This window comes from Phoenix dactylifera, chromosome 8, assembly GCF_009389715.1.
Source record: "Phoenix dactylifera cultivar Barhee BC4 chromosome 8, palm_55x_up_171113_PBpolish2nd_filt_p, whole genome shotgun sequence".
Classification (NCBI taxonomy): Eukaryota; Viridiplantae; Streptophyta; class Magnoliopsida; order Arecales; family Arecaceae; genus Phoenix; species Phoenix dactylifera.
Window position 1 is genome coordinate 9,408,765 of NC_052399.1, and position 21,556 is coordinate 9,430,320.

Below are 21,556 nucleotides of genomic sequence, written 5' to 3' on the forward strand. Positions count from 1 at the left end.
TGTAACTATCAAAGCAACCCTACGAGACTAATACTCATATCTACTTGATTTAATAGTGACTTGGATAGCTAGAGAAAAGTATTAGCTCTCCTTAAAATGTCACTAGCTAGTGAGACAAACATAAAGAAGCATCATAGATACAATTACCATCTTAGGTCCACTAAACCAGGCTTTTGCTTGATATTACGAGCGGCTTTTAGCTAAAAAAAACAATTGAAACATTGACAATTTAGGCTTTTTCTTTTGTATGGCCTTTGTTGTGCATTAATGTCGATTGTTACAATTGAATCCACGTTAGCTCGGATAGCTTCACACTAGTATTCAAGCAATAATAGTTGCTTGATTGTTTATTGGACCACATACAGATTTTGGTTGGATTTGTTATTTATAATCTTTTTCATGAAATCATTGTCAATATATGACATGAATATTAACATATTAGTCCCTCTTTCCATAGACAATCCCAGAAAGGTTCTTTTGAACAATATCTATTGATACATGATGGATAGGACAAAACCTATAGCTAGGATTATTGAATGATAACTATGCCCTTGAGAGGGCTTGTAGTGCAAAATGTGTTCCCCAACAACTTTTTCATCACAAATATTTCTTTTGCCCTGCATCTTCTTTTAACCACCCCCCACCTGTTTGTGTTTATGGACCAAAAGTCTTGCTACTTGCTTGGAACTTGCAATAATCACCAGTATAATCACTGTATCTCTCTCTCTCTCTTTCTCATTTCTCTCCATTTCACATCCCTCTGTCTCCTCCTCCCAATGTCACAAGGCATTATTTTGTTGAATGATATTCACTCCCCATTCCACAAGCAACTCCATTTGTACCTATCTTTTTTTGTCGAGATTTTTTCATCCCATGATATGTGAATTTTATATACTAAACTTTGCGTCAAACTCTAGCAACTACTCAAAAGGAATTTCTTCAATGCAGTGTACCAGGAAATTATTTAGATCTATTACATTAAATTGGGTAGGTTCCACTCATTTTCAATAGAGGAAAAGGAATTCTTTAGCTCCTTGTCTCCCTAAAAATTTTTTAAAAAAGAAATTGGTCTAATAAACACTTTGCTAGCACTATTACTACAGTCCAAGTAAGACAGAACAAGTGCACAACTAATCCATTAATTGAACCATCATACACTATACTCTTTCTCCATCACCAGTGTTTGAGCTACCAGTATAAACTCAAAGTACCAAACAATTTATAAGGCTACATTCGATTTTTAAGTCCGAGTAACCCAACATGATACAAACTAGATAAAACTAGTCAAAATTCTGATCCGTTCTTGACGAATTGGGGTAGATAGAATTAGATCTCAGCTGTAGAAACAAGGTGGAGTCATGGCAATTCTTAACTACTTTTTTTTTCTTTGCCACTCCTACTCTGAGGTCGTAGTCGTAGTTTTAGGGTTGTACTGTGAGGCTTGCTGTCTAAGATTGCTCTCTAGAGAGTGAGCACTAATTTGAGATTGGAGCTAGAAATACAGAGTATCATCATCTTGAAATCTCTAAAACAAATGGAATTTGTGCCGCGTTAACCAGCAATTCAGGATGTTAATGAGCCGGGATCAGGCCTACCAGACCTGAAATTAACAGGCCCACAAGATGTTATACTAAATAAATGAATGGAAACGGAAGATGCGAGCTTTCTTTTGGAGGCATAACTCTTATACTTCGAAGCTCCATTTGATTGCTTTGCAAGACATCACAAAGCCTCGTTGTATGAGAGCAATTGGATAAATAGAATAAAAGTTTTGTTATGAATGCAAGAATCGGTGTGGACGTATATTTAGTCCTATATCGATTATTTGCTTGGTAAATCTTGAATATTTATATAGGATCAAAGAATCTAAATAATACCTTATGGCTAGCTATTTTGAATGAGATCTTGAATTATTACAAATGGTATTAGAGCGGACCTGGCCTATAACCTACGTGGAATAAGGAACACTGAAGTATGAATCCATTGAAGCTGACCACTGGCCAATCATGATACTTGTGATTAGATTTAAATGTATTTAAATTCTTAGTCATTTTGGATGAGATTCTAAATTGTTACACCAAGCATCTTATATTATCTTCCTCATAAAAGTTTTATGCAGATTTTCGTCCGCACATAACAATTATGCCGACATAACGTGCCTAGTAACCGTCTGTGCATAAAAGTCTTATGCGGTTGATAAACTGCATTGAGAGGAATACGCAGACACCGTACTCCAGGAATCTTTCTCTCGCATAAACATGTTATGCGTACAGAAACTTTTGGCCGCATAAACGCGTTATGCGGTTTATTCCGCATAGAGAATTTATACGCGGACGCGATGCTTCAGGAATTGGTCTCATGCATAAAACGTTTATGCGGATTCTTGACCTGTCTGTGCATAGAATTCTTATGCGGTTGAATTACCGCATAGATAAGTATATGTATCCAGCGAGCACCAGGATTGATTCTCGCGCATAAAATTATGCGGATTTCATCCGTGCTTAAACAATATGCGGATCACCAGGCACGTGGGCTCCCTCTGCGCAAAAATTACAAGTGTGGATGTAAATCCGTATAGATAATAAGTAAAGGGACGTAGTGGACCCAGATTCCGCTACCTCGCATAAAATTCCTATGCAGGCCGTAGGCTCGTACTGTAAGTATGCGAAGGTCCGCAGCAAATGAGAGGCGCTTCTCCAGTGCCAGCGCCGGCGGTGCCTCGGCCCCTTCGTCTGCGACCCCGACACCATCCTAAACTTCGGCAGTCACCGCCGACGATCTCAATGCCTAGGAGTTTCTCGTAGGGTCGTTCGATGGAGTGGCGACGCCGGCGATCGGCGTCGGCTTCGGCGGTGGGATTCGTTTTCCCTTTATTTGCTCAACTATGCATCAAGACCCGAGAAGCATCTGACGTTGTGGATTTTGACAAGCGCTCCGTATGATGCATTATATTTTTGGTAGAAGTTGGCAGGACCGAATTCCCGGAGGCGGTGATCGGATCTCGGCCCCCTTTCCCGGCTCCCAGCATCCTGACGTCGAGCAGAGGTAAGCCATTAAGTTATGATTAATTTTTAGTTTGCTCACAATAACATCTGAATGGGCATGAATGAAGCAAACTGATAGTTTACCGCTATATTTCTACTCTCTTTCTCTCTCTTTTTTTTATATTTCTTATGAATTTTTCAATAGCTACGAAGTGTTTTACCCCTTGCATTCTATGAGCTCTGTGTCTTTTTCTAGGTTAACAACTATCTTATGTTATCATTACATTTTTTCCTTCAGTTTAAGTTTACAAGAGAATGAAAACCGTGGAGCATTTTATGAGACATTTCATGGTGGAAGCATCAGCATCCGGGTATCTCTTTTCTCTTTCATGTTGTGATTCTTTCACCCATATATGCCTGTTTATATCTTGTGCACAACCAAAATCTACAGTTCTACATGCATATGTCAACAAATGTCATCTATTCAATATGTGAACAAAACTTGACCTTAGTTGTGTGGGTCAGATGAGCACTTGACTTGGCCCTACACAGAAATCAGGGGCTGCTGTGATCCGTGCAGTATGTACAAGAGAGAGAGAGCAAGTTGAGCCACAATGTCATTGGTACGATTCATCGTCCGAATCCTACTGATGCAAATTATGTGATGGACTATCCAAATTTAGAATCCAGATAGTTATGCATGTATTGGGATATTTGAGAAGCTTATGCATCAGATGAACACAAAATGACAACTTCTGATGATGACATAAGTGGTGATGCTTTGGCCTATTGTTAGGTTAAAAACCAGAAAAGTTTTGATCCGTATGTGTTTTGTTTGTATTGCTATTGATGGTTGGGATTCTTGATTGTATAGCCAGCCATGCTTTTTGTTACCTTCTCCATCTATTTTATAAAGACTGTTACTCAGTCACCGCCGCCTCCGCCTTGAGAGGAATCTATGCAACATCCCAGCCGTTTGCAACAACTCCCAGCGAACAACCAAGCCGTTCTGCAACCACTCCCAGTGAACAACCAAGCTGTTAAGAAGCTGTTCTAACTTACCTTGATTTACGGAAACAACCAAACTACTTTTGTAATCAGTTACGAAGCACTCGATTATATATATATATATATCTCCTGTAACTCACCGAAATGTGGTGAAGAGAGAGTTCAGTAAAGCTTAAGGTACACTGAATAGGTACCAGTAGGCGTACCGGTTGTCTGCCGGACCTGTTCGTACTGGAACCGGTTCGGTATGAACTGGTCTTTTGTTTAAATTTTTTTTTGGTTCACAGATGCACGCGGACGCGCATGGAAAAAGAAATTTTTTTTTGGTTCGCGTCGCGTCCGCCTCTGCGCGGACTCGCCAGGGCTGGCCATGCCACTCTGTGGCATTTATGACCGCGCACGAGGGGGAATCGCGCGCAGGGCGATTCCCAGCGTGGGGAATTGCACTCGCGCGCCGTGGAATCGCGCCGCGCGCGGAAACGCGCGGGAGGAACCACGAGCAGGCATGCGGCCCCGTGCCCGTGCGGGGCACTCTGCCCCATGCCACACACTCTCACAGCACAGCGCGCGCGTGCTGTGGTTTAAAAGTCACAGTGTGCGCATTGTAGTTAAAAAAAAGGGATACCAGTGCGAACCGGGGAGCCGGCCGGTTCGCACGGGTACGGGCCGGTACGAGATCAGTACTCATCCAGTACACTATGTACCGGTCGGTACTAGCTCGAAAACAGCTGGAACCGGTATCCACGCTGTCCGGGTACTGGTTTCAGGCCGGACCGGTCTGTACTGGGCCGAACCGACCGGTATGGACCGGTTTGGCAGACCATGGTAAAGCTACTGTTTATATTCTCTATATGGTATCAGAGCATGTTTATCTCCATCGAGTCTTTTTTTTCTCTGATCCCCATCGGCGCCATGGCAGCTTCCTCTAATACCTCCCCGTTAGTCCATTAGTCTACCTCCTTCCCCACTGATAACTCTTTAGTCGCCATTAATGCCTCCACTCAAATTACTGCTCAGCTTACCCCGACTAATTTCTCCTCCTGGAGTGCTTAGTTCGAGTTCCTTCTTCTTGGCTATAATCTCTATGGATATGTTGATGGCACTATTACTGGTTCTTCTGTCTTTGATGGCACATCACTCCAACCAACTAGTTCTTCTTCCCCCTGGTTTCGCCAAGATAAACTAATCCTAAGCGCTATATTAACCTCCGTTTCGAATGCTATGATACCTCTCATAGCGATCTCCAAAACCGCACGCGAAGCCTGGAGCAAGCTGAACAAACTTTATGCCAGCCGCTCCCGCACTCGTTTCATGCAGCTTAAGGAGGAGTTAACTCTTCTTCAAAGAGGTAACCGGAGTGTTACTGACTTCTTACAGTATGTCAAAACAATTACTGATGCACTTGCCCTTATCGATTCTCCTCTATCTGATGATGACATTACTCTCCATGTTCTACATGGGCTTGGTCCTGATTTTCGGGACATTGCTGCTCCCATTTGGGCCCGAGAATCCTCCTTGTCTTTTGAGGGGCTCCATGATTTGCTAGTAGGCCATGAAGCCTACTTGAAACATCTTGAGACATCTTCTCAGCAGCTGGTAGCCACTGCCAATTCCACCCAACGCAGGCCGTCATCGGGACAATGCTTCTCTAAACGCCAATCATCCTTCCCTTGCCACTACCAGGATCACAAAGGTGAATACTCAAGGCCTCGCTATGCTCCTAAATGCCAACTCTGTGAACGTGTTGGTCACACTGCAAACACTGTCCCAAACTGCACTATTCCAAACCCACTGCAAATTGTGCTTCTACTACTCAACCAAATGACAAGTGTTGGCTTGTTGACTCAGCGGCCTCCCACAACATCACTACCAAGTTATCTAATCTTCATCTTCATTCTAAATACGATGGCACTGATGAGGTTGTGATTGGTCATGGTTCTGGGTTGCCTGTGACACATATTGGTTCGTTATCCCTTCCTTTTCTTGACCGTATATTTCATATAAATGATACTCTCTGTGTTCCCACTCTTCAGAAGATCCTCATTTCTGTTCATCAATTTACCAAGGATAATAATGTTTTCATGGAATTTCATCCATCATATTTTCTTATAAAGGACCGGAGCACGGGGAAGCTTCTTCTACAAGGGCTGTGTGAGCATGGTGTCTATCCTCTTCCAAACATGCGCGAGCTTCCGCCATCTCCTTAGAAACTTGCGTTTGTTCATGAGAAGGTCTCCTTGGCGGGTTGGCACAACCACCTTGGCCATCCATCTTCAAAAAATGTTTCTCGTCTTGTTTCTTCTCTTTCACATCCTGTTAACGGTTCTATGCCGAGTTCCAAGCTTTGTACCTCTTGTGCTATCAATAAAGCTCACAAATTGCCTTTTAACTCCCATGGTTTGACTCCCCTTGAGCTTCTTTATGCTGATGTTTGGGGTCCGTCTCCCATTGCTAGTGTAGATGACAAGTATTATATTATCTTTGTCGACCATTTCACCAGATATGTGTAGTTCTTTCCTCTAAAACAAAAGTCTGAAGTCCGGACCTTATTTCCACAGTTTCACCGCATGGTTACCACTCGTTTTAATACAAAAGTTTGTGGGCTATACTCTGACAATGGTGGTGAGTTCGTTGCCTTAAAAACCTATCTTTCGGACCATGGCATCAGCCACTACACATCGGCTCCTCACACTGCTCAACAAAACGGTGTCTCTGAACGTCGCCATCGTCATGTGGTAGAAACCGGCTCACCCTTCTCACTCATGCCTCTCTTCCGCAAGTTTTTTGGTCGTATGCATTCTCTACTGCTACTTATCTCGTCAACCGGATGCCTACTTTATTACTTCAGTATAAATCGCCATTTGAGGCTCTGTTTGGCCTGCAGCCGAACTACCTCAAGCTACGGATCTTTGTTTGTCTCTGTTACCCATGGCTGAACCCTTACATCAATCATAAGTTACAACCTAAGTCCCTCTCTTGTCTCTTTGTTGGTTATTCCACAAGTCAGAGTGCTTACCTGTGTCTTCATCTTCCAACAAATCGCCTCTATATCTACCGTCATGTTCATTTTGACGAGTCTGTTTTCCTATATACTGAGTATGCCACACCACATCCCTTGCCACTGTCTCCCACTGGTTTATGTTCGTCTCCTGCTATCCTAGTGTCTTTTGTGCCACTGGAGGTCTCTACTGATAACCCAACCATGCAAGCATGCTCTTCAGACGACTCTTCCTCATCCACTTCAGCCACATCTGATGGGTTGTCTTCGTCCACCTCCACTGCACCTTCTGTTGCCCCCCTTGTGGAACAGCCTTCGGCTCTTGCCCCAGCTCGTCAACATAAAATGATCACCCGTTCGATGAACAACATCAATCGGCCCAAACGGTTGTTTGTTGCCACCAAGTATCTGCTCCTAGAACCCATCGAACCAACCTGTGTCAATCAGGCCCTCAAGGATCCTCACTGGCGTGCTGCCATGTCTGAGAAATTCACTGCCCTTCTTCAGCATGGAACCTGGGACCTTGTTCCTCCTAGTTCTGGTCAGAATCTTGTGGGCAGCAAAGGGGTGTTCCGTGTGAAACAGAACTCCAATGGCTCCATCAGTCGCTTCAAAGCTCGTCTGGTTGCCAAAGGTTTTCATCAACGACCCGGTGTTGATTACTCAGAGACGTTTAGCCTCGTGGTTAAATCTGCCACAATTCGACTTATGTTATCTCTTGCAGTTATGAAGGGTTGGCCAGTTAGATGTAAACAATGTTTTTCTCCATGGCATTCTTGATGAATCCGTGTTCAGGAAACAGCCTCTTGGTTTTGAGGATCCTTCTAAACCTCATTTCGTCTATAAGTTACGGAAAAACATCTACGGACTCAAGCAGGCTCCTCGATCCTGGTGTCGATCTCTTCGTGAGATTCTTCTCAATTATGGTTTTCAATCCTCCTGTACGGACACTTCATTATTCATCTATCGCTCTGATGGTATCATTTGCTATTGCCTTGTCTATGTGGATGATATCATAATCACTGGTAGTCACTCCTCCTTTGTTTCAACGCTTATTACTCAACTAAGCAACTGGTTCTCTCTCAAAGACTTGGGCAATCTTCACTACTTCTTGGGCATTGAAGTAATCCCAACAGCTTAGGGTCTCTTTCTCTCCCAGCACAAGTATGTGCGTGATCTTGCTCGCACTAACATGGATGGGGCCAAGACAATTCAGACTCCTCTTTCCACAGGCACTCCCCTAGTTCTTCTAGATGCTTCCCCCCCAGCAGATACAACTGAATATCGTAACGTCATTGGTGGCCTTCAGTACCTGAGTCTCACCCGGCCTGATATAGTCTTTGCTGCAAAACGCTTGCTCGGGTACCTTAAGCATACTATGTTTGATGGTATTCTTCTATGCAAAAACAGTGCTCTGGAGCTCTGCACCTATACTGACGCTGACTGGGCTGGGGACCATGATACTCAAGTCTCTACCACCGCCTTCATCACCTTTCTTGGCCAGAATCCTATTTTCTGGACAGCTCGTAAGCAACGTGTTGTCTCCCGCTCGTCCACAGGCTGAATTCCGTGCCATGGCCGTTGCCACCTCTGAAACAATTTGGTTGCATTCTCTTCTTTCAGGGCTTGGTATTCCGCTTTTCCATGCCCCCTAGCTATACTAAGATAACATCGGGGCTAATCATGTTAGTCTCGTTAGAAGAAGTAGACTTGAGAGCAATTACCTTTTTATTATGGAAGGATTCTTCTTCGCTGTGTTGTTTCATCGCGAGCTCATGCGTCATTAGAGATCCAAGAAGCTCCTCGAGTGGCAGCGTGTTCAAGTCTTTTGCTTCTTGGATTGCCGTGACCTTGGCTTCCCATGATCTTGGTAAAGAGCGAAGAATTTTTCTGATAAGATCACGTTAGTGTAACTTTTGCCAAGGCTTTTTAAACCGTTGACAATATCAGTAAATCTGGTGAACATGGAGGAGATGGTTTCATTAGATTTCATTTTAAATAGTTCATATTTATGAACTAGCATGTTGATTTTAGATTCTTTAACTTGATTTGTGCCCTCGTGGGTCACTTCAAGTCTATCCCATATATCTTTTGCAGAAATACAAGTAGAAATTCTATTGAATTCATTTGGATCTAAGGCACAATATAGTACGTTCATTGCCTTAGCATTAAGTTGTGCTTTTCTTCTATCAAATTCATCCCAATCTTTCTCAAGCTTGGAAATGGATACATTATCTACCATGTGTGTTGGAATGTGTGGTCCATTTACTATGATGCTCCATACATCATAGTCTTGGGCTTGGATGAAGATTCTCATCCTAGCCTTCCAGTAGGTATAATTTGTACCATTGAATAATGGTGGCCTATTGATGGATTGTCCTTCACTAAGGGAAGATCCAAATGGAGTTGTCATCTTAATCTTTTACTCTCTTTAAAGATTGGAACACCAATCGATATGAGAGCACCTGCTCTGACACCACTTGTTGCCCAAGGAGACAACCCAAGAGGGAGGGTGAATTGGGTTTTGATTAAATATTGACTAATTAAAAATTAGATGAGTGATTAACTAAATCTATTGCAAGTGGATTAGTTAGATCACTAGATGCAATGAGTGAAGAGAGAGAAAGAAACAAAAATCAATACAAACACAGAGAGGTTTATAGTAGTTTGGAGCCAACACTTGCTCCTACGTCCACTCCCCAAGCCGCACGATTGTTTTTTCGGGATTACAATCAAACCCAGTTGGTTTTTTCTCGGATCACCAACCACAACCTTACACCGTTGGTTTTATCTTTGGCTCACCAACAAACCTTACAACTCTTGATTCAATCCCCTGATTGAATCAAGTACAAAAGGGAGAGTCTAAAGTTTACAACAGAAAAGCTTCTAAAAAAGCAGATTTAAGACAATATAAACAAAGAGGAGTTAGAAGTCCTCAAACAGATTTGAGTTGTTGAAGTGGAGCTTCTCGATTTCTGAGTCTCCTCTTGAATGAGCCGGAGGATAAGGAACAACCGGTAGAACTTTGAATGCGAAGGAAGCGTTTTGATTTGAGTTGAATGCACTTCTCCCTTCTTTTGCTTGGATTCACTTTACGGATGCTTTTGGTGGTTGAAAAACTTTAATGCTCAAGTGGGATGACTCTCTTGTTGTCTACTACTGTTCACTCTGGCTATTTAAGTGATCCCCTTTGAAAAATAGCCGTTAGAGAGGAGATTAGAGCCGTTCTGACCCGTCTGCACAGTCTGACAATGTATCCGTTGGGATCGGAGTCGACTCGGCTGTTACTGGAGTCGACTCGCGCTATACTGGGGACGACTCGGCCACTGTTCCAAATTTGAATTAAAGTGCATGCCTTGTCCTGGAGTCGACTCGGACCAAACTGGAGTCGACTCGCCAACTGCTGGAGACGACTCGGGCACTCAGGAGTCGGCTCGTTCTTAGGGTTCCAGAAATCCAACTTTCTGTATTTCTCTCATGAGTCGACTCGGCCAAACTAGGAGTCGACTCGGATGACTTGAGAGACGACTCTGGAACACCTGGAGTCGACTCGTTCACAGGGTTTCCGAAACTGATTCTGTGCCTTTTAGACTGCTTTCCTCTGGGAGTCGACTCGGACAAACTGGGAGTCGACTCGGACAAACTGGGAGTCGACTCGGCTGATATGGGAGACGACTCGTAGTCTTCGCGAGTCGGCTCGCTGACAGGGTCTCAAAAACTGACGTTCTGTCTTCTTGTCAGCTTCTTCTTGGAGTCGACTCGGAACCATTTGGAGTCGACTCGGAACCATTTGGAGTCGACTCGCCAAGCTCCGGAGTCGACTCGCAATCTTTTAGAGTCGACTCGCTCTCAGGGTCGAAAATCCAACGTTCTGTCTTTCTGTCTGTTCTAAGTTGAGTCGACTCGAGACCATCTGGAGTCGATTCGCCAAGCACCGGAGTCGACTTGCAACCTTTTGGAGTCGACTCGCTAACAGGGTCGAAAATCCATCGTTCTGTCTTTCTGTCTGTTCTCAGTCGGAGTCGACTCGCAGAGTTCCGGAGTCAACTCGAGCTTGTGCCAGAAACTTCAAGTGTCCCGGAATCGACTCGCAGAGTCCAGGAGTTGACTCGTGATGCAGACTTTGGTTCAAACAAATTTCAATACTTAACCAAAAGACTCTGAACCAAAGCTCAAGGCACTTAGACAAAAATTAATAAAGATTTACCTGAAACACTAGATTGAATTCATTAGAACAACATAAAACATACTCAAGTGCTTTGAGCTCATCAAAATCAATTAGGGAAATACTCAATCACTCCACATGAGTGTCGATACGCCACCCGTATTGAGTATTGGCACCAAACTAGTATGGTACGCCCTGTACCGCCCGATTCGGCCGGTACAGCGTACCTTGACTGTGAATATTTATACGAATTTTATCTTCAAAAGAAGATTGGTGTATAAAAGTTTATGCTCTCATTTGTGAAAGCTATAATGCTTTGCAAAAGTAAGTCAATGGGAGAATTTCAAGTCACAAAGTTGTCAATTTGTGTTCATTCTATCAACATCAACTTTTTCCTTGCGATTGTAGGGCAGTTAAATTAGGGGTTGTAGATGATAGAGTAAAGCTTAAAATCTATCACCTGAAGTAAGTGGTTTCTTCTTGATGCATTCATACTCCAGGTGTCCAGATAATTAATATTTTGATTCTGCTTCTAGCTGGTGCATGAGTTGTGGCCTTGTCAAGAATTCTAAGGGGTGAGTGGGGGAAAGAGTAGCAGGCCCTATTGAAGGAACTCATTAGGAAGTGCACTGGTACCTCCTTCTACATTATAAATATTTAGTGCTTCTGCAATTTGGCTTTTCCTATACTAAGGTAGCAATTGTCTCAGCTTTCTGCTACTTTTGGATTATGTATATCAAAGCAAACTTTTGGTGGCAGCTACTAAAAATTGATGATTTGGCTGAATATTTTTTCATAGGATGAATGTTGGGATGTGGGTGAAGTTTGTTTTGCTTTTGCAAATGCATAGGCCATTATGGAATTTTGGAGGATTCTAGCTAAAGCCTAAACCCAAGATTATTTTATTTAATTTGACTCGCTAGAGCAGAAGTTTGCTTATGAGTCCTACAAGTGGCCTATTGATTCATGCAAGTCACTATAGTCTGAAGAAATGGAGAAGGGAGATGGACCGAGAAGAGCTCTTAGGTTTCCTAATGGTTTACATTCTGATGTCAAACATCGTCAATGGTCTTGCGAGCCAAATTATAGGCTGGCCAATGTTTATGGACTAAAAAACTGCATTTTGGTCAAGGCTCTGTAATGCTCCAATATTTTCAAATGAATGCAACGAGAACCCTTAAGAGTGTTAAGCTTATCTATCTTTCAGGTTTTGGTGATTTATATTAAGGTATCGTTATATTTGTTCTTTCAATTTCATCAACCATAGGAAGGACTTCTTTCTTTCTGCCCTGATTCAGCTGGCTGCTAGGTGTAGGATTGTAGGTACCGGCCTTAAGCTTCTGGTGGGCCTTGTTTTGTGCTTAAAAGAGGCTGAGGTAGAAGAGGATGATCCTGCTGCCTGTTGTAACAGCAGATGATTCTACTTTGAGAAAATCTGGTGATATGGCAGCAGGTAATATGGGGATGATTTCCTTTCATTCAATTATTTTTGTGATCAGGGTTACGTCTTCCATGCAGCAAAAGCATTTCTGCTATGGGGCAATCTGCAATACATAGAGAACGGTGATATTGTGTTGGGAATGTTTTGCAAACTAAGCTGTTCACTGGTGTATCATGAAGTGATCATGCTCCCCAGACACCTGTCCAGTCAGCAGAGATAAATTTTCCACTACTGACCAGACCTAATCTGTCCATTTGTTATGCTATTACCAAGGACTAGAGGAAGGATGTGGATAAATATAATAAGAGATCTAGTTTTATCTCTTATATATAGAGAGAGTTTCCTTCTAAGCTACAAATATAGTGAGATTTATCTATGGTCGTATTCTTTTAGTAAGGGGAGGCTGGCTTTTCCACAAGAGCAACCTTTTGAACTGGACAAGAAAAATAAGAAAGTCAGTTTGGACTTTGGACAATGCTTCCCTTATCTTCTTTGTCTTTTCCTTCTTTCTTTCTAATCTTTCCCTTCATTACTGCTATTGACCGTCTTGAATAGCAGATTAGTCATGAAAACCTGCTATTCCAGCCATATCCAATCATTATATTTTCACCTAGTTCAAACAAAATGATAAATATAGACCCTTTCAAGATTTTTATAATCCCAAAATTTTACTGCAATCCAGCTGCATATATGATCTCAAATATTTCTTGACCCCAGAAATCAGCATCTGGGCCCTTGAAGCCTTCTGCTTCTCATGAAACCCTGCCCCATCAAACTGGTAGTATTAATCAATCCTAAGAGCGCTAAGAAAAACCTCTCTAACCTCATTTCATTTCAAAAATGTCTTTTTTTTTTCTGTTTTCTGTATACCCGCAAACAGATTTTTGGACAGCAAACGGACTATGCCTCTACACCATTAATTCCCTTAATAATTGGTGGGAATTATGTCCTACCATCCAAGATCACATTTCCTGTGCCACTGTTGGCACCAAAATCTGTCATCAAGTAAATGAACATCCAATTATGTCATATTACATCAAATGTTAAACACCATTTGCTAATGGCACCTTGAGATTTCATGATGTGTACTTTATTTCTGTTTGGATATATAGTATTAGCAAACTATGGGAGTTGGTCTATTTAAAGAAAGAATGACTGCTACTGCTTTTTAGGCATATATTTTCTCTTACTAACACCATATTCATTGGTAAGAAAATGAGTATGGATACTTCCAAAAGCAACTCTATATCTCCTTTGAGCTTCTAGACGTTTTAGATGTTTCTTGTATTGATGCCATATTCATAAGGTAAATTGAGCAGGACATTTTCGATTTACAGAAAAAATCTCAACCCAATGTTCTTTAGTGGATCCCATTAGTGGTGTAGTGCGGACACTAGTGTCAGGTCACCCGTCACTCGGGTCTACGGTCGCCGCAGGAGGATGTTCTAGCTAGTTTGATTTTATTTTGGAGAGATTTTATGTTATTTGGGCTTATTAGGGTATTTTGTTATTTAACAGCTTTTAGGGCTTGTTTTGGTATTTCTTTATTTTGAGGGTCTTTTGTGAGATTAATTTCTTTTTAGGAGTTTTTTGCATTTTCTGAGTCTTATAAATATGTTGGACCGTACATCATTTAGGGTTATGCTATGAATAAAAACTCTAAATTCCTTTCTTTAGCTCTGGCATGTGAAACCCTGAGCGGGGCTAGGTGCGAAGCCTAGTTCTTCTTCTTCTTTCTTCCTCCTCTCTCCTTCTCAATCTCTTCTTCTCTCTTTCTTCCCTCCCCTGCTGTCCGGCATCAGCTTTGGATATATAGTATAAGCAAACTATGGGAGTTGGTCTATTTAAAGAAAGAGCGACTGCTAGTGCTTTTTAGACGTATATTTTCCCTTACTAACACCATATTCATTAGTAAGAAAATGAGTATGCTTACTTCCAAAAGCAACTCTATATCTCCTTTGAGCTTCTAGATGTTTTAGATGTTTCTTGTATTGATGCCATGTTCATAAGGTAAATTTGTTGAGCAGGACATTTTCGAATTACAGGAAAAATCTCAACCCAATGTTTTTTAGTGGATCCCATTAATGGCGAGCTTGTTGTTGAAGCATCTGCAATTCCAAATATGCCCTATCAACATACTGTTGCCTTGTGCTGAATCTATTCTTGCTCGATAAATCCATCCTTTTTTTTTTTGCATCCATTGCATTTCATGCAATAAAAGGCTGTTTTATATAGCAGATAGCAGATGGAGATGTTTGCCAATCCCTGACTCTGCCAATATATGTCGTGCTTCCCCGTCTTTTGCTGTGCCTCACTGATTTAGCTGGGTAGTGGATGAATTACTTTATCTACTGCCTTGCTTTCTCTTACTTCAATTTTTATAGATATAGATATCTATACTTTGTTCATGATGATAGAAATCCATATATGATTCTAAAACCAAAATGGCCATGTGTCGAGTTAAATTATACTTCTAATGGAAAAAAAAACTTTTTTATTATTTTTTTTCAACTGTAATGTTCAGTTAGTGTTTCTTGCATGTAATATGTCCAATCTATTTCTGAAATCCATTGTCTTTGCTTTTTCAAATGATCAAACCTAATGCCAGCTCATATTTTTGGACTCCCTTCTTTACATAACTTGTGTAAGACTAAGTATGCTTGGGACCTCTTATATTAATGTTATATAGGATTTTTCTTACATTGAGATAAGCTTCTCATTTCCTTTGTTTTATGGTGTTCTATTATTAAGTTCAGGCTTTTTAATCCTTCAATCTCATTTTTACCACTATAAGTATCACACAGCCTATTCCAGTCTCCCAGAATTATAGTACCTCCAAATGACCTTAGAACTTATGAGAACATATACTCAGATCGATGCCTCTTGATGTTGTGAGCTGTATAATGAAAGCCCTTTGGCCTGCCTATGTGCTGAGCCGGCAAAATCCTATTATTAGTAGTCTTCCTAACAATTCACCTGTTCTTGTCACCCAATTGCTCACTAGCAAATTATTTTACATCACCTTACTATAAACCTTGGCCAAGCAATTCCATCGACTGTTAGATACATCAACCACCACCTCTTGGTTTTCTAAGTTGTAGACACATTACGCATCTATTTTTCCACTTCATTTCCCTTTCTTAAAATTATCTTCTAACATGCTGTCTGTGGATGTAGATCTGCACTTCCCTATGGCTAGTATGTATATGCATTTGCCATTCACTCCTTGTGGATTCATTCACTGATTCCTTGGACAACTAGGACTAATACTAGCTGAATACTCCTCGCCAGATACTATAATTTAAACTGTGACCAACTCAAAACCCCTCTCTTTTTTTCCCACTTAAGGATTTAAATAAATTGATTTTGTTAATGATATGTATTCCAATTATGAAACCACAATAGATTTTTATAACATACTATTGCTGATGTAAGATACTTCTTGGTTACATTGGCTATGAGCTCCTGAGCTTGGAAATGTATGTCAGGTAATGTAAGAAAAAAGATAATTGTTCATGGAAACAGTTGGATCATTACACGCATACCATATCCACCATCCAATATAACATGTACAAAAATAATGAAACTCAGTCTTCATAGCCTCATAAACATAAATTAGACCTGTAGCCGCCGTTCTTTTGGATGGACGCTATGAGAGCTAGTGTGCTACGGCTCTCATTCATAGAAAGCAAAGCCACGGTAGCTTCTCTGTGTTTGGCTCTGCAGAAATTAGTCGTTTTCAGTATTCCTCTACTGCCGCATTAGTAAGAAGAAGTATCTAAACTAAATTCTAACTTCGTTCCAAGCCAGAAGATACCATAGGGACTTTGATGTAGTAGAAGAATGAGAAGTAATCTCTGGAAAAGGATTGGAATGAGTAGTTGCCGTGTGAATGTTTTCTTTGAAAAGAAACGAGCAAAGAGTGCGCAGGATTTTGAGCCAGCTGATGACTTTTGACTTCTTAGTGATTTTTTTTCCTTTTTTTGTAAATATTGCAAAACAAATTGACTGCATCCTCCTCCAATGGATTTGTAGTAGGGTTTTACTGAGATAACATGCATGTATTCATTCCATATGCATGCATGCATACATGCATCCATGTATTTTGGTATGTATATAGCTAGTACTTTTGTGAGATATTCGAGGTTCTCATGTTTCTACGACTCTTTGATGCAAAACCAGCATTTGATTAAGTTCCATTCCTCTCTTCTTTTTTTTTTTCTTTTTTTTTTGCGTGTTGGATGGACCTCTGCAACATTACCATGTTGAAATCACTGCTTGTCCCAAAAATTTAAGTTAATAAAAATGTGATAAATTTATTTATATATTTTATATTTTCTTAATCTTAAATCGTCCGTGTTTATCATTGCAGAGGTGCAAGAAGAATTCATCCAACTTCAGGCCATCATAAATATCTGTCTCAGGAAGCGAGCTGAGCTAGAGGTGGGATCTATCTGATACTTGCTCCATACATTCTTTCTTTCTTTCTTTCTTTTTCAGTTTCCTTGAGATTTTTTTTTCGTTCCGTTGTCTTTATTGTAGCAGCTTGATAAAAATCCATGTTTGCTTCATGTAGTTGCATGCAGTTAAGATCACACAAACAGAAAAACTAGCTTAACTAGCAATGAATTGAATTTAAACGATAATAACCGATGCACTACTTGCACAAGAAGAAACAATAATCTCACTTGGAGTAGCAAAGATTCTACAATAATGTGCCTTATATTAGATCTTTTATTACCTAACTTACCCATGTTAATTCTGTTTGGTCACAAGCTTAAGATACCATATATAAATTATCTCGTGCGGGTACTGCTATCCACCAAGACAAGTCAACTGTGTCTCCATCATAGGGAGACCGGACCCGTGAGCAAAACTAAAGTGTTGGGCTCCATTTTTCACGCATGTCGATAAGTTTATTCGACTCTATTATTGTTGCCCCCCTCCATGACTTCCACAGACGCAGTCACCATAGAGACGAGTTCAGAAGGCTGCCATGAGCGGCACCATGGAAGCAAAAGTGTGAGAAAGGACGGAAAGCAAAAGGGTGGCTCCCATCCTGCCTCACTTCTTTCCACCCGTTTCTGTAGAGCGATGGCTCTATTGCCGCTCGAAGAAAGATTCATCCGCTCAGCGACGCACACATTTACGAACAGAGAAGAAATAGAAGAGGAAGGGTGCAGTACGGGCGCATCACTTTATACTTGGATTGGTCTATTGCTAAGACGGTGGATTTGGTTCGACTAATAATTAGATTTTCAACTCAGCGGTGGATTTGATTCAACCAATAGATAAACCTCAGACTGTGACTACTAACCATGGGACCAAATCTTGCACCCTTGTGAGCATCGTGGCCACATCCTTTGTAACAATTCAGGACCTCATCCAAAATAGCTAGCCGGAAAGTATTATTTGGATTCCTTGATTCTGTATAAGTATCCAAGATCTACCCAGTGAATAACTGATGTGGGACTAAACATACGCCTGCACGGGTCCTCACATACTCTCCCGTTCAAGTTCTGACATCCTGGTCAGGGTTCAAATCCCTTCAAATTTAATCACAAACACCACGATCGGCCCGTGGTCAGTTCTAATAGATCCGTGCTGCAGTGTCCCCTAATCTACATAGGTTATGGGTCGGGTCTGCTCTGATACCATTTGTAATAACTTAGGATCTCATTCAAAATGGCTAGCTAGAAAGTATTATTTGTTAGATTTTTTGGTTAAATAATGATTAAAAGTTTTCATATTTTAAAATATATATATTTATATATATGTTAAGAAGTGAGTTTGGCTTGGTTGGTTTATATGTTGTCGCTCATCTGAGCTACGGAGAGGGAAAGGAGAGTCGAACCCACGATTTCTAAATTAAAAATACAACGTACAAACCAACTAAGCCAAACTCCCTTCTTAACATAAGCAGAGAACTTCTATTCTCCCTTCCTACTCTCTTAAAAAATTCTTTCCAATTTTTTTTTTCTGCATACAGATTTTGGATTCGAAGGCTTCTTTGATCCGTGCAAGTCATTGAGGCAGAAGCAACATTGCGAGAGGCTATTGTATCTCAGGTGTGCCTCAGCATCTCGGGTTCTATTTTTCTACTTTCTCTATTTATTTTCTTTAAGCCTATTACAGCTTATTATTTGTTGAAGTAGAATATTTTAGATTTTAATTTTCCTGGGATTTGTTATTCCCAACATTATTTGGGTTCCTTGATCCTGTATAAGTACTCAAGATCTACCTAGCGAATAACCGATGTGGGACTAAACACATACCGGTACGGATCCTCATACCCTTCCTGCAGTTGAACTGGGCCACAAACGATATGTGTGGCCGCAGAGGGATGGCTTTTTATGGAGGTATGTTTTGCGTGCCCATTCTTTCAAGGGTTGATGGGGACTCCCTAAAAGCTAGCGATCACGCGGAACTCTTGAAGGGAGAGGGACTGCACCCTGGTGGGGCTCGTGTGAAAGCTGAGAATGTCCTAGAGGGTGAATTATTTTCTAAAGTTTTTATAACATGGAAAACTTTAAGTTAATAGGGAAGCCAAGGTTAGGGTAATAACAAAAACCTAGTAACCCCTTTAATTTGGTTATCAGTACTATAAATTTGTAAGCTTAAGAGAGTCTAATTTAGATCTTTTACCTTATACCCATCCTATTCCTACCAACGCTAACAAGGGTGTAGAAAAGGATAGCAAATTTGGTCTGTTTATAGTCCTTATGCATTGAACTTGATGGTCTTAGAAAAGCATCTAGCTTTGTCGATTCTTTGGATCCAAGAAGGTTTTACAAGAAAGAAACTTATAAGTTTCTCTAAGAAAGAAACTCTAAAAAAAGGCTAGAATCTTCTAGGTAACTTATAAAACTTCCCTGAAAGTGACTGGTGTCCGAAAAGTGTGACAAGATAGGCAAACTACGGAATAAAAGATTCTCATGAGATTGATGCGATTGATATCGAGTCAAATATTGCCAAGTGGACCTCTCTCCTCATGAAGAAAGACACTTAAATGGTGTTCATCATCAATTCAATTGCTCTACAAATGCTGGACTGTTCTTTTTCTTTCTTGCTCTAAATAGTAGATGACTGCTTGCTATTAAGGTGTCACTTGCTAGTTACCCATACCATTTTGATTAACTTCTCCTCGGTATGTAGAATATATGCTAAATTGACTTCATACGTTAGGATGTGCATAGCCTACACAACTAGGAACAACATAATACACGGTCAGCCTAAGCTTAACCCTAGCTTCCATGCAATCAGACATTTTTATACCTATTAGACAGGAAGAAGAGAGAAAACTTGACCCATTTCTAAAATTCAGAAAAATTAAAAAAATTGTAAAAAAATTGATTGTTAATTATTTTTGGAATCATGTTAAAAAAATGCACATATTTTTTTCCACTAGAAAAAATTCCACACACAAAAGAAAATTTGTTCGTAATATTTTGTACACATGCAAAAAAAAAATGTTCGTAATATTTCCTCCACGAACAATTAAATTAATTCCACGCATAAAAAAGAAAATTTGTTCGTAACATTCTCTCCACGAGCAGATAAATTAGATTTTTAGTGATTTGCTCCAAAAAAAATTCATGCACAAAAAATCAATTGTAATATTTGCTAAATTAGATTTTTAGTTGGACTCTTCGAAAAAGAATAAATTAGATTTTTAGTGGGAATCTACATAAAAAAATAAAATTTTGTATAAAAAGAAAAATTCTGCTCCTTATTTCTTATTCTCCACGAGTAAATTCTATTTTTAGTGGGACTCTTTAAAAAGAAAAAAAATGTTAATGTCAAAATTTATTCAAAAAGAAATGTTTGCACAAAAAAAGATTCCACACACACACACACACACCCCGAATAAAAAGGGAAATGTACGCACAAAATAATCATTTGTAATATTTTCTAAATTCGATTTTTAGTAGGACTCTTTGAAAAGAAAAAAAATCATTCCAAAAGGAACAATCAAATTCACTCAAAAAAGAAAATTCTGATTCTTAGTTCTTACTCTCTACAACTAAATTAGATTTTTTTAATGTCAAAAATCTGTTCAAAAAGAAATGTGTGAACAAAAAAAATCCTATGCACACAAAAGACAAAAATGGAAATGTACGCACAACAAAAAATTGTTGGTAACATTTTCTAAATTTGATTTTTAGTAGGACTCTTCGAAAAGAAAAATAAATATTCAAAAAGAAAATTTCAAATTTCCCTCATGAAGAAAAAATTCCCTTCTTATTTTTATTTATTTTATCCACAGATAAAAAATTCGAACTTGAGTTGTGTCACGATGATCATATGTAGCAGGAGACCCAAAAAGAAAACTCGTCTCCATTTCTTACCATAATTGAAATGCCAATTCATGCCAAGATGATCGAAGTGATTCAGAAGGTCAGTGTTGCATTTTTTTTATTGCTCCTTTAATTATTCATGTTTTCTTACAATAGAAATAGTTGAAATGCTATAGGTATAAATTAGAAGCAACTGAAGTCTGAAACTTGATTGTTGCAGCTAGGAATAAGCTTTGGCATAGGTTAGTATTGCATTTTTTTCACTTCTTTTATTACTTGACTTTATTTACATTAAATATGATTTAAACTATTCGACGAACAAAATAGATATTCCCTATATTTGTATGTTAATATTTTATTATTTAGACATCTTATTCTTTAGTATCGGCCACATATGAACATATTACGACAGTTGACATTACTATGAACGACCTAATCAAGAAAAAAATTTCTTTGATTTTTCTTTTCTAATGTTAATTTTATCTTGGTCTTGAATTTTTCAGTTCATAAATATAAATGTTAGCTTCATATTTTATAGCTACCATGCAATAGAAGTTAAATAATGTAGATCTATTTAATATTTCACTAGATTTATTAATATAACAGATTAATATTAATATTCAATTGCTATTTATTTAGCATTGATATATATTTGATATTAAT

General features: G+C 39.8%; 1 long non-coding RNA gene across 1 annotated transcript; it reads left to right on the top strand.

Annotated features, from left to right (window-relative positions):
- The first annotated feature begins 2,633 nt into the window (after positions 1-2,633).
- On the top strand, positions 2,634-20,855 carry LOC113463388. Its single transcript, XR_003387536.2, has 4 exons — positions 2,634-3,045; positions 3,283-3,355; positions 16,969-17,039; positions 18,586-20,855. It is a non-coding gene; the product is annotated as an uncharacterized LOC113463388 (long non-coding RNA).
- Positions 20,856-21,556: the final 701 nt, after the last annotated feature.